The following is a 15,172-nucleotide window of genomic DNA, read 5'->3' on the forward strand; positions in this document are numbered from 1 at the left end:
GGCATTTTTGAGTCACATCAGAGGCTTAAAATAATTTGTTTTGACTTAGAAGGCCTGAGATTATTGGCAAATAAAGCAAGACCGGCTGCAGCGAAGACAAATTCAAAGTTGCTTCAGTTGTTTTGGTCCCTGACCAGAGCTTACATTCCTTACCATCTAATAAAAGATCTATCGTTGATTTAGCTCTGGACTCTTCCTTTAAACTTGCTTTTTCTCCTTAATGAGTTCATTCCGCGATCTCACTGAAACAGAAGTACAAACACAAACATCAGGTCAGTGCATAATTTCAAGCTAAAATGATTGTGTAGTTACCAAATTATGTAAAAGGGAAAACAATTCCTGACATGTCTTTTTTATACTTTAATCTCTTTCTGTTTGTTTTTCCCCTTTTCTTGCACAGCTGATCACAAAATTCAATAAAACCATTTGCTTCTGTCTTTGTAATCAACAAACAGACTAGTGCAGTACAGACGTCTTCAGGCAATTTTTATACATTTAGATGGAAAAGAAAATGCAAAATAAATAAATAAATGAATACATAAAAAAGTGACAAAAAAGAGAGAAAAATCAACTTTCATTTCCACATTCAAAGACCAGTTACTGCAAGTACTGAAATCGGTGCAAGAGCACACATTTGTGCCACCACAGCTTCCCCTGGTGGAGACTGTGCTGCAGATGAATTGACTCATTTGGGTCCCCGGCCAATGGTCTTTCTTTTTCTTTGTCACAGCAGTTGGCTGCTGCTATCTGCCACTTCTGAAGCGGCCTGTATGGCCTTCTGTTCTCTACGACCAGAAACCCCCAACTCCCCAAACAAAGTAATGGTGGATGAGGCAACAAACCCAAAGCATCAAACGAGAGCAGCGTGTTCTGGCTTTCCATTGCTTTTGCGTGCCCTTCATCCCCGCGTCAGCCCGAGCCTAGTGCTATCCAACAGGACTGTTACTCTGGACAATACTCTGTCAACACTTTTCATGTTAGGAACTTCCAAACAAAGATGTGTATCTCATTAAAAAAACTGCTCTGTGCAAGGTCTTTAAATGATCCTGAATATCAGGGACACTGAGTCTGGAAAGAAATGTGGCTGATGAATCTTTTAAAGATGCCCTCCAGATATTTTAAGACACCCACTAATGTTCTGCTTTGAATAATAATTTGTGTCTGATGTTTTTTTTCAGTTCTCACAGTAAAATTACTGTTTTATAAAGAGTTTTTAAGAATTACAACGTCCCATCTTGACTTGTAAAATAAAGGGTTTATACTTTTACAGATTTTGCTTTGGCTGCTGGACATAAGTACCTGTTGCTCCTGAAAAGTCCTTTTTTTCACAGAGGCATACAAGCATTTCCTTTATCCACATCATACTCTTGCAAAAAAACCTAAAAAATAAATAAATAAATAAACCATGATGTTACTTCAGTGCTTCCAGTATCAGTGTAAAATCTGTCTTCTCTTTAACTACAAAGTCTTTTTAAGTCTGCAGGAGTCCTTCTAGGCAAACGTCAGTTTCGCAGTGTGATTTGATCCAGGCCAGGACTCACTGGGGCTCAGGCTGAAAGTCCATCTTTAGGAAACTAAGTAGCTCAGGTAATTGAGCAGTCACCAGGTAAACTGCAGACGGTCCATTGAGACCCTTATTTGCCGTATCAAATCCCCTGCTTTCCTGTCTCCTCTCAGTCGCACACATATGCAAATGAGGTATCAACGCTATCGACTTTGCATTGGGGTGACATGAAGTGTTGAAAAAATTCCAAATGAATTGTGGGTGTCACAGTGCAAGGAGTGAAATGCTGCAGAGTGCACGTACGAGCACGATAGTTTTGTGCTTCGCTGCTTACCACAAACTTTTATACATTCATAGTTGTACAAGAAAACCAAACAAGCAAAACACTGTTGTTAAAATCCTAACGCACTATTCCCTCTGAATTTATATTAACATTAAGATACACTGTTGCCAATAAAATTGATATAACTTTGTTTTCAGATACATTCCTCTACTTTAATCCTCTCTTTATTTACAATCTTTAGAAGATGTTTTATTTCAACTTATTGGGCAGCGGTGGAGATGTGCTCTCAGAATTACAACTATGACTTACAGAGCTGTTATCATAGCTGTTGCTAGTAACATCATTTCATTTTCATCCCAGTAATCCCTTCTAGATTGGGTTTCATCTGCACTTTTACAGATGTACATGCAGGTCTGAATTTTGATGGCACAATAAATAATTTTGTTGAATGGAAGGAAATGTTGTAGAATACGTTGCTGTGCATTGTAATATTACTATACTAAAAATATTTGTAATATACCAAGACCATGCTGCTCTCTCCACAGCTAATAGGAAAGGCCATAAAATCATAAAAAAAAAACACAGCGTGTCTTTAATCCATTTCTTTTTAAATGTTTGATGTGTGCTTTTTTTGAACCAGCAAACTGGCAAAACACAGTCACCTAAAACCAAATGTTCTAACTCAAGGTGAGTTAAGTTGCTTTAAAATTGCTTTGCTAATCTTTATAACTCCTTTGATGGATTTGCCGCATTCAAAAGTTCAGACATCAAAGAAGCCCCACAGCGCGATATACAGTAACCCCTGCTTTGTTTTAGTGTGGAGTGAACTTTTCCTTATGGGCTTAATTTCACCATTATCAACAAACAGATCCATTGCATACCCTAAGAGCCCGACTTTGATCTTGTCTGTTTCATAGAAAGTTATCCCCGAACAACTGTGTCTTGTCTATTTGTCGGTTGGTGCTTTTCTTTCCTCGGCTTTTAAGACTTGAGGTCGTGTAAAATGGTTGATGGTACAGCAGAAGCTACAACCTGAAGTCATCACTGGAGATCGTTTCAGGTCAGGCTGAAGAAGCTCTTTGGATGCCCCGCGGACCTCTCAGTACGTATCCTCTTAGTGCTACGTCCTAGATTGAACAGTTTCCTTACAACAGGGTGTTGAAACAGGGATTTTGGGATCTTTGGCAATTGCTAATTGCTTTAAAATCGTTAGGTTTTCTAATAAAGGCTAGCCTAGAAATCTAGGCTGCTAGCTCATTTAAATTTGCTCTGCAGGATCATGTAGCTGCCATCCGTTGCAGCTCATTATAACTATGCCCAAAGATCTTGGGGAGCCAAACAAAATCAGTCAATCCTTGTAGAGGGAGTTTTTGGGCGGGTTTAACATGATGACTACAGAGCAGCGACGTAATCTGGAGGTACAACCCAGTCTCACATAAAAACGTACCCTGCCTACGTTGGTCCAAAGTGCAATAATGTAGAGAGAAATGTAATCAAAACGCATTTTTATGCAGAAACTAACTCAAAATATTGATTATTTTCACAAAAAAATTAGAAATGTCCACCATGTTTTTTGGTATCACGGCCAGAATCTTGAAAGTCCCGTGACTTGGACGCAAAATGAATAGGCAGAAAAATTTAAGAGTTATACAATTCAAGGGCTATTATTGTAACCCCTCTACGTTTTTGCACTTTGGACCAACGTAGGCAGGGTACGTTTTTATGTGACACTGGGAGGTAAATAGTGTCAATGCCTGCAACTGGGGGCCGCTTTGAATCGGTTTTGGCATCAACAGTTAATCTCAGATATTTTATTTGAAAACTGGACAGACAAAGACAAAACTAAAATCAAGTGGATGTATGTCTGTTTCATCGACAGGACACGATAAAAGTTGAATGTACTCTTCAACACAACGTCACCGTGTTCGATGCCCTGATCATTTGTAGCGCCAGCCAACTGGGTGCAAAGTCAGTTTGAGAAGAAACTGCTGGATGGGGAGGCCCTTTGGATTGTTTTCATATCCTATATCTTTCTAAATGTGGGTCTGATTTATCAGGTAAAATAAAAGCATTTCTGACACTAGACATCTTTCTTGCCTTTAGAATCAATTCAGACACAGATGAAATGAAACTCTGTCAGGTATTTATCATCAAAGGTGCTGATGTAGAAGCTTTAAGCAGGATCCTGTTTGAGTAGCTGATTCAAAGGGTGTCCTTTTGTCACATATGAAGTTTCCATAATTTTCAGTGTTCACCTAAGTATGGGGCGGAAGGAGATAGGTCTGAGGGGTCTGACAGCGGCAGTAAGTCAGGTTAAAGACACGCAGGTAAATAGCAGGTAATAATGTAGAGCCTTGACCGTGACCGACGAGGTACGTTCTGTAAGTCTACCAACCGGCCTCGTGGAGATGTAGCAGCCAAGACTTTGTGGTGTGGATGACATTAGATGGCAAACAGCTGGGCACAGCTGAACCGACACCTGCACACTGGAAGACACTTCAGTAATTAAGCAGAGGGACTGTCACATCCACTCTTTCTGAAGCGTCAACTAATTAGGGACTTATACTCGGAGAACTTTATAGTGAGCTAATTATCGTAAAGGACAGTTTCAAACACACTTCTTGCTACTTTCTTCGAGCTGTGAATGACATCACTGCTGTCACAACAATTCAATGGACCGGGTCAAAACTTCAATGTATTTTTTTTTTTTTTACTGAGTGTCTTTCAATATGTCTCCCCGAATAAATAATTAGCAAATACCTTCAGGGGTTTAGAGCTGTTACCATTCATCTCATTACATTTAGAACATTATTTTCACTCCACAACCCTTGCATTTGCCTTTAGTTATAACAAAAGGCAGTGGAAGACATTATGTGCATTTCTTATAAGAAATGTAAATCATCATTTAATGAGTTTGTATAACAGCAAAATTGAAGATTTTGTGAAGAAACTGACAAAACCCCACAAAAAAACTATAACCTGCTGGTCTATTTAATCAACACTGCCTGGGAGAAGTACACTTTGGCAATCCTAAATGCTGGCAAAGAATATACTTTCATATATTTTTTTATTTTCTTTTTTGGATTTTGAAGACATTTCACCTCTCACCTGAAAGGCCTTTTCATTTCTAACAGGTTGGTTACCTTCTTTTGAAAAGCAATGGCCACAGATAACTGATTATCAATGCCAATTTAATGCATTTTTCATTATAGTAATTCCTTTGTGACCATCCTTTCATGGTGCAACAACATTCATTGAGTCCCCTATAAAGGGCTTATTAAACCTCACAAAGCTCTTGGGAACCATTACCAACTGTAAAACTCAACACATGGTCCATTATGTAGTGAGTGATTTTGGGCACCGCTCTGCTTATTATTTAATAAAACCACTACAAAAGGTTAAATTCATGTTTTAATAATGCTCCCCAAAGAAAGGTTGAAAGGCAGCATCTTTTCTAGGGACATCCATGAATTTTTCAACGAAACGATGCAAACCCACTCACAGAGGCAGGAAAACAGTACCGGTTCTGAATGGACCTGCCTTTTCATACTGTCTCAAAGAAAACGCTTAATTCAATGTAAGAATAATTGTGTTTTTTTCATCTGGTCCCAACTTTTGTTTTTCAGAACTAGGGTTGTTTCATTTATTTATTCCAAATTAAGGATAATCTGAAGTCAGGGGTATTGCATTGACAAAAACTCGGGAACTCGGGAAAATGTGGGACCGGGAAAAGAACTAAGAATCTGTAATATTGTCTTTTTATCAATACTATATTGTTGGTTCAGTTGCTGCAGTATCATCTCCCATCTCCTTGCAGATCATCCCACATAAATCATCTCTTTTTCTGCTCTTTATGGCACCTTTACTCCTTCAGCAAACGACCTTTTTAGTGACATTGTGGTAACAAGGAAAAAAAACAAAGCAAAGCAAAACAGAGTCAAATAAATCAGTTTTGTGGTTTTTTGTGGCAGAATTTTGTTGTCATCATTGGAATCCTGATATTTGTGCCAATGTTTTGATTCCCAGCCCCTCAGAAAACAACGACTGCTGGTGCAGCTGTTTAATGTTCCTCGTGGGAGACGAGAGTTGTGGTCATCACTTATGATTCAGAAGGTCGCTGTCCACATGCATGAGACTGGATGCAACTAATCTTCCTTTCTGTCAGTCCTGCTTTATAAGGAAAAAAGATGATTTTGGCAGAAAGATGCCTTTTGGTAAACCGGGCACGGCTGTCTGGCCTTGTGTCTGTCAGGAGAATCCGCAGAGACAGCAGAACAGATTGTAAAAATGGCAGCAGCTCTCAAGTTCAGCTTGATATCTAATCTGCATGGTACAGTTAGGCTGACAGCTGATACATCACTCCCCACAGACCATCTCCTGTTGGATGAAACAGTTCTGTCTGAGTAATCATGTTCCCCTTCCCACTTTATTTTGTATTTTATTTATTTTGAGGGAGGAGCTAACCTAATGCCACAGCCAACCCCTCTCTGCCCCCTGCGTATGTAGACAGTTATCAGTGGTGGTCTAGTCTCAGAGTCCTCAAGGATGTTTTTATAACACATACTGAAATATTACAAACTTAGATTTTGTGCTATTTTTATTAACATCAGCTATCTAATATAACCACAGCAAGGACAACGTGTTTTTATGTGAAATATAGCCTGGGGGTTTTTTGATTGTAAGGAGTGGTCGTGGCAAGGGTTGACCAGCGGCAGAGCAGCCAAGGGCGTCCTGTCTCTTTAAACTTGTTCTCTCTTTGTTTAACACTTATTTCAAAGCAGTGCTCGTAATAATCAGAGAAAAAGTTTATTAAAAGTGTAGTTTAAGCTCACTATTTTTCCTGTGTGACTGAGAGAGACAGAGAGAGAGAGAGAGAGAGAGAGAGAGAGAGAGAGAGAGAGAGAGAGAGAGAGAGATGAGAGAGAGAGAGATGAGAGATGGGTTTATAATTGCATACATGTAATAACACTGAAAAGAGAAAAAAGTAGATTTGATTCGGCAAAACTTTTAAACTTTAAGCTGAACACAAAGTTAAAGGTGAGTGTACGTTTTTACAGGTTCTCATGTTTAGTGATTATAAGCAGCTCATTGACGGAGCTCGGGTAGAAGACCGAAAAAGGTGAGATAATACAGTTAATAAAGATACTATACTATGCTCATATTACAAATAAAACAATGAAATGAATAAAACAATGTCGTCTTCACTTTTCCATGTGCAAAGTGATTATTACAACAACGTTTTTCATTACTTGGAAGAATAGATACAGCATGCTGTCAAAGTAAAGTGACTTTTCTTCCTAATGTTGGCCCGTACTCGAGTTAAAGGTGTCTGATGATCGCCATCACAGAAGAGACAGTGGATCTTTTTGTTCTTTTAAAAGCATTTCAATGGATTTTAAAGGATCTTTCAGCAGATGAAGCTGCTCCATCTAACGTTTCCCTGGCAACAGAGCTAATATATGAGAGAAAACTACAGTTGTCGATTTCAAAAGCAATGTTTTTGACAGAATGAGATCTTTATACTGTTGGTACATTAGAATATGATTAACCATACTGGATAAGGTCTGAGAGAAGTTATTTGATGCAAATAATCTTGCAAATTAATAAACGTGCTGATATTGACACGAGATGTTATATTGACACAGCTTGTGAAATAATAATGTGACTCAACAAATACTTTATTATTACACCACAGAGACTCCCAATAAAACCCAGACTTCTTATATTGAGCTGTGAAGTCCACTTGGTCTCATTCAGTTGATTAGCTTAAAGATAAAAATAGTTACATGGCTGTCATATTGTACTACAGTGTAAAAATACACAAGATGAGTTTAAACAGTCCTGCAGTATCAGCTTGAAGTGAATAAAGAATAAAAAGTCAAGTAGTTTTGAAAAAAAGCAACTTAATAACCTTCAATCTTACAAGCTAAAACTCTTACTTCTAGTCAAGGTTGCACGATGTGTTTGAAGTTTGATTTCATGCAAGAACCAGAGACACATACCATCAAATCAATCACATCCTGAAGGAAATTAATTAATACTGCTCCTTTGTTGCTTTAAATTAGTCTTTTTTTCAAATGCAATGTCATACTCAATCTCAATTGAACAGTGAGCGTTTAAAATATGTTATCTGTTCAAGAAAATAAAGCTCAGACGTTGCTGAGAGTAAGTCTGAGATCCTCTGAAAAAATTCCATAAAAAGAAGAAATATGTACGGCTTCTTTTAATCCCCTGAACAGCCACGGAGCGTGAACAATAATTAAGACGCCAGCAGTACAAAGGGAAGTATTAAAGAGGAAAGGGTATTGCCGTAGATGAAATCAGACCCTGAATCCTCCGCGATTCTGAGCTGGAATAAATAAAACAGAAGCAGGGAACGTCCAGAAACCTTCAGTGGCTGACTAAGAGGCCTGCTGATGATGGTGAGGCTGCACAGGGACACCATGGACCAAGACAGAATTAGACGTGATGGCAGACTCTTTAATTTAGAATTTTTTTTAACTTTTTTTAATTGGATTTTTTTAATCTTTTCATTTTTCTAAGTTTTTACATGTCTATGATTATTTTTATAGTCCATGTTTTTATTTGATTTCAACTGTGAAGCCCTTGTTTTAGCAGATAACCTTTCTTTACTTGTGAATAAATGTGGAAAAAATAAACATAGTTAGTATTTTTTCTCACCAGATTTTCAAAATGTACAGGTATTCCGGCAATGATCAAAAATACCTTCCTGATGGGTTTATATGGGTTTTTCCTTCATTAAACACTGTTTTAAAATGTGGTAAAAATGGCACACAACATGTGTTGAGATGGTTTATCGAGATGATATTGAGATGATAGCTAAAATGATTGTGTGGATGAAATAAACTAAAATGAATTTGTTTCTTGATGTTCGGTGGTCGTTCCAGTCAAATGATCGAATCTCATATCTTATTCATTTGTGCTGTCACGTACAAATTCTGTTTTAAATTGGCTCTTTAAAGGGAAAATGTAATAAAAACGTCTTTTACAGATCATTCATGACTGATGTTCATCTGACAGACATTTATTTGTCATTTAGGGACACCTGAGTATTTTGCAGTACTGGTCTGTCATCACTTTTGAACACTTGTAGAGACTAAATGTAAGATGTTAGCTTTTGTAAGGTGTTATCATTCTGCAGCATGTTATAGAAATTTGAAAGGTTATGTTCTTTTCATTAATATGAATGGGACAAAAAAGAAATACATCTTACATTTAGACACATCTCTCTGTGCAAATGTGACCCCCAAAATTAAACCAGTATATATTTTAGAACTTTTTCACCAAAATTGGAACAATGTTGTTCCTGAGAGAGTTGAAATGAGTATAAATGAGCACATTAAAACACTGTCAGGCTATACATCTATATTTTTTCTTTTCTTTTAGACGTAAATGTGTGTGACAGTACGTGTGTCCTTCACCAGTCCACTTTCACAGTCTGATCCAACATATTTTATTAAGATTCGAATTCCATATTCTGACAGAGAGGATTAAAATCACCGATGTGAAACGTGAGGGACGGGACTGTTGGAGAGGACAGGACTGATAGGGAGGAAAAGTCTGATGGAAAGGACAGGACTGATAGAGAGGACAAGATTGATGGAAAGGACAGGACTGATAGAAAGGACGAGACTGATAGAAAGGACTGGACTAGTAGAGAGGACAGGACTGATAAAAAGACAATGATGGGTACTGTGTATTTACAGCAAGAACAAGCAATAATAACAATATTTTATATATATATATATATATATATATATATATATATATATATATATATATATATATATATATATATATATATATATATGATATATATATGTGTGTGTCTGTGTGTGTGTGTGTGTGTGTGTGTGTGTGTGTGTGTGTGTGTGTGTGTGTGTGTGTGTGTGTATGAAAGTGTGCGTGTTGATATTAGTGTAGATAATTGGCATTTAGACAAAAATTAATGACCAGAGAAAAGTAATAAAGATGATAATGATAATAGTCACCATTAATTAGTAAAAAACCAATATTATCATGAACAATATATTAGTACAGTTAGAGGTATTAGGTCAAAAACTGACCAACTGGATTGTGGCATGGTGGTGTTTGTGGAAGCAGGCAATGGATGAGCCAAAGAAATGTGTTCAGGTTTTTCCAAGAGAGAAATATATGATGTTCCTTTATTTCCGGCTCATCAAGATGGTTTTCTCGGCAATAGTCGGGGCCACGAGGAGAAGTTTATTGAATTCTGATAAAGCTGATAAATCTCCTAATAGGCAAAGCGAGGGAGATAACGGGATGAGGCAGCCCAAGAAACGAGATAAAGTTGCAGTGACTTCTTCCCAACGATGTTTAATGGGCCTGCGTCCGGAGCTTTAGACAGTTTTGTTTTGTGTAATTAGTTCTGCTGAGAGTTTTCTACAAAATGTAAGTTAGCATTTATAGTCCTAAATACATATTTTCATAGATTAGAGTCCAGAATTAAGCATCAGGAGCAACAGAATGAGAGATATATTGTCTTATCAGAGCAAAATGTTATTTTCTATATTTTAGAGAGGATTTTGTTGAAGAGATATTTATTAAATCTCATCCTGTAATCTATACATCTTTGAATGAATCTTGAAGAGTTTCTTTTTGTCGAGTTCAGCTGGGTTTAGGAATGTGCTCTTCTTAACTCAAATGTATAATTAAAACATTGACTTGCTCCTACTCAAGGCTTTAGTCTGACACGTGCTCATAGATCTTGTTAATGCATGCGTAGAAAAATCATGGCAAGGCACCAAAAATAAAGTCTCTAATATTATCTTTCTGCATGTTTCAAAGTCCTCTTGACACAGTTCGAATAACATTTGTGTTTTAGAAAAAGCTCATCATCTTTAAACATGATGTTGGGGCCTCCTGCAAGTCAATTTTCAACACATTGATTCTAAAATGCTGAAATCAGTCTATGAAGTTATAGTATGTGCGGTGAAGATGGAAAATAGCATGCATTTATACATAAATAATGTGGTATTTTGATCATATGAGTATTTGCAGACAAGCTGCAGAAGAAATCAGGCAAATACTCATTACTTTCCACATTATTGTAATTTACCCCCCCTAACAGTTTAGGTAAACATAGTTATTTTCAATGAGCAGGTTAACACTGAGATAATACTTCTTTTTAGGCTGAAACATATTTGAGCTCTTTTGTCCTCTCAGTCTGTTTAATTTAAGGCTCAAGGAAGGATAACTACTATATTTTAACAAAAATAAGACCACAAATTGTTTACCTAAGAAACTACTGAGTTCGTACTCCTTTACAAATGTTGTATTAGTTAGATGTAATTAACGATACATGTCCTGTACCAACAGTTATGATGTTTTATGTGTCCCATTTGTTAAAGTAAATCATAAGACTTCTGTGCATTAAAATATAGATTTATTAAATACATGAACTGCTCACAATAAATTAGTATGTGTATAACTTAAAATATCTATTAAATGTTCCAATCATATTTGTAAGAAACTCAGATATTCATATATCCAGTTTTTACTTGTTATGATGCCTAAAAATATCTTATTTATAACAAATTAGTTAGAACAGAATGTGTTTTTTTCCTACTTTTTTCAAATTTTGCATTTTAAAATAATTCCTGAAACCTTTTTCAGTATGGATCCAAATAGCAATCAGGTCCAGAGGATCAATAACAAAACTGAGCAGTGCTAGTGTAGACGGTACATGTTGTCGATTCCGTTCATCAGCTGATCTCAAGGCCCGATCACATCAGTTGACGGACCGCCCGTTTCACTTCTGCACAACCAATCGGTAGATGTCACACACCTGGGGTGTCACCTCCTTTGCAACTTCCACTCCAGTTCCTTCTTTTCAAAGTGCGTTTAACTGAATCAGTGAGTACGCTTACATGCACGGCTACACTAAGCCAAAGTTATAGCTTGAGTAAGCCATTTAATTAGACTCCTGTCCTTGTTTCAATATAGAGGCACAGGGGGGGATCCTGTTTATTGATCAATGTGTGTCAGGCCTTTCCTTTCCCTCCAGCTCCTTGCTGGATTAGCTGTGTGCGTCAGTCCAACTCTCAAAAATGGGATTCATTATGATTTTAGTTGGTCTCACATATTGGCATGCATTTTAAAGCTGTATCACAATAGTTGATATTTTTTCCCCAATGTTGTGTAATTGTTGTTATTGTTATAGCTACCATTGTTGATTCACTGTTTTGAACCCTGGGCTGTTTTGGCTGCTGCTCTCATTGACTCATATACATCTTTTGCTTCACAAAGGTTCTGAGCAGCCAATTGAGGGAATAGAAGAGGTCATTGTTGTGATGCGTTAGTAAGCAGCTGTGCAGCAAGGACCAAATGTTTTTTTCTCATGAGAATGAGAATAAGAAATGTTATACGAAAATTAAAGCTGCAAGCAGCGATGAACGGGCCCTCGCGCATGCAATTTTCACCAATAAAGGTCAAGGACTCAAAACTAAGTCCGATTACACCACCCACGACTCTCTATATCAAAGCCTGCTCACTCCTCAGGTTAAGGAGGAGACCTGAGCTCAGTGCGGGGCCCTCCCGGGGTTGGTAGAGGATGGCAATGCCCAGGACTGTTAGGTAGGAGCACTGGGTGATAAAATGGGGAAAAAACCAGGATAAAAATATTTATAAAAAAAAAAGGAAAATAGGAACTATCAAATATCAACCAATCAGAAGAAGGGGCGGGGCTAATTTGCCCCAATTAAGGTGAAGGAGTCAAAACCGAGTCCGATGACACCACCCACAAGTCTTTATGTCAAACCATTCAAAAGTTATGGCCGAAAGTAGGAACTATCAAATATGGACCAATCAGATGAAGGGGGGGCGCGCTTTTTGGCGTCTATCGTCGCCACGGTAACGCTTTTGACTGAGAAAAGTAATGCGCATCGTTGCAGGATCCAGACGCACATTTTGATGTATAACACACCTGGGTGCACATTACGGTTCGGGCGAAGAAGCGGCCGAAGAAATGGCATAAATTGCGCCAAAATTACACGATTAATTCAAAATGGCCGACTTCCTGTTCGGTTTCGGTCATGGCGCCAAGAGACCTTTCTTTAAGTTGTGACATGATACAGGTGTGTACCGATTTTCGTACATGTACGTCAAACCGTGTTGTGGGGCTTGAGGCACGAAGCTTTCTAGGGGGCCGTTGAGCCATTAGGCCACACCCATTAATGCAAACCATTAAATATCAAATTTTTCGCCAGGCCTGGCTTGCGTGCAAAATTTGGTGACTTTTGGGGCTTGTTTAGGGGGGCAAAAAGGCCTTAATTTCGTTGGAAGAAAAACGAGAAAAAAGAAATAAAAATTCTTACAGATACAATAGGGCCTTTGCACTGTGAGTGCTCGGACCCTAATAAGAGGAAGGGTGTAAAATCCAAGACACAACAATGAAATGGAAGAACCTAAAAAAGATTTCAATGGTGTCACAAGTTGGCATTCTGGGAAGTGTCTTTATTCTGTGTTTCTGATTAAAACCCCCAAAAAACACCCAGACTTCTTTTTCTTCTTCGGCTCTGTTCTCCACAACAACTGGACTTGTGTTTGAGACCCAGTGATGGGAATCAGAGGAAAGATTATTAGCAGGAATGTGGGTAGTACTTATTGTTAACACACATGGGCTGAGAAAGTGTCCTATCAGCTTGGTGACTGGAGGTTGTAAGAAGTTCCCTTAAAGTATATGTTGATGAAGCTAAGTGGCTCAGTGGCATCTGCAGAGGTTCACTGAGGCCAGCAGCCTGATCAGTGTGATTATGGATCGTCACAGACGTCTGTCTCGGTTCTGGGGGGGTGCAACAGTTTGGGGGGATTCCAGTTACCTTGTTTTGTCCTGTGCTCTCATGTTTGAGAACATTTGCTCATAGCTTAAAGTGATGTAATGTAAATTTTTCGTTGCATAATGACGAGTCTTTATCCTTCCATTCAAAAAAACCCAACCCAAACTAACACCAAAGTCTCAATACATTCCAGCCTTCATGAAATGGGACGCTGTGGACTGTGTCTCTGATGGGGTTGTTGATATTTGGTTAATTCAGATTCAGATTCAGATTCAGACGACTTTATTGATCTGTTTGGGTGGTTCCCTCGGGGGAATTGACATCTCCATCTCACTCACACAGCACTGTCAAACACTCCAAAAACCAAAAACCCATATATGGGCCTTCTTGTACAGCTGCCTCGTGTTGCTTGTCCAGCCCAGCTTGTTGTCCATCCACAGCTCAAAATATTTACAGGTTTGCACAACCTCCACCTCCTCCGCTCTTAACAGAGGTCTAGGACTGGGTCTGTCCCTCCTGAAGTTGATGACCAGTTCCTTAGTCTTTGAGGTGTTGAGCTTCAGGTTGTTTGTGTGGCACCAGACAACAAAGTTCCTCACCAGACTCCTGTACTCCTCCTCTTCGTCGTCTCTGATACACCCCATGATGGCCGTTTCATTTGCAAACTTCTGGATTTGACACGTTTCAGAGTTGTAGCAGAAGTGTACAGAGTGAAGAGGATGGGGGACAGCACGGTCCCCTGTGGAGATCTAGTGCTGCTGCTCCAGTGTCAGACGTGATGTCCTTCAGCCTGACATACTGTGGTCTGTCGGTGAGGTAGCTGGATATCCAAGCAACCAGGCCGGGGTCCACTCTCATCCTGATGAGTTCCTCCTGGAGTGCGAGGGGTTGGATCGTGTTAAAGGCACTCGAAAAGTCCAGGAACAGAATCCTGACAGTGCCGCACCCCTTGTCCAGATGAGAATGGGCTTGTGTAGGAGGTAGAGGATGGCATCCTCCACCCCTACCCCTGCCTGGTAGGCAAACTGTAGTCAAACTGTAAGCAAATTGTGCAATAGTGTGGCTTATCAATGCAGTTTGGTCATATTTGGTCAAGTTAATTGCACGGAATTCCTAAGTAATGAGCGAGATATAGAATATTAGCAAAGGGACGTTTAACTTGAGCGGCCTGTCTGGCCCCTCGCCAATACATCATACTTTTAAATGCCGTTAGATTCCGTTAAATGTAGAAAATCAAAAGGAAAACCTTTATTGAACATCTGTAATTTAAAGTGTGATGTTTCTCTATGACAGAGGACTGAACACATACGTTTAAAAACCATTCAAAGATTCACTTTCACATTTACCCAGAAGAGGGGTTAACTGCAGTACATGTCAACAAACATCTAAATACTGATTTTTCTTTTTAAATCTCACATCATCTCATCTGTCCTGATCTTTATTTTCTGGTTCACGGGAGAACTGAAGTGTGCATCCTTGCAGAAATATATACGATTTAATAATAATGATTAAGCCGTTCCAGGTAATTTCCCTAATCCCCCCCCTCTTATGATGACTGAATGCTTC

Source organism: Cololabis saira, chromosome 5 (assembly GCF_033807715.1).
Source record: "Cololabis saira isolate AMF1-May2022 chromosome 5, fColSai1.1, whole genome shotgun sequence".
NCBI lineage: Eukaryota > Metazoa > Chordata > Actinopteri > Beloniformes > Belonidae > Cololabis > Cololabis saira.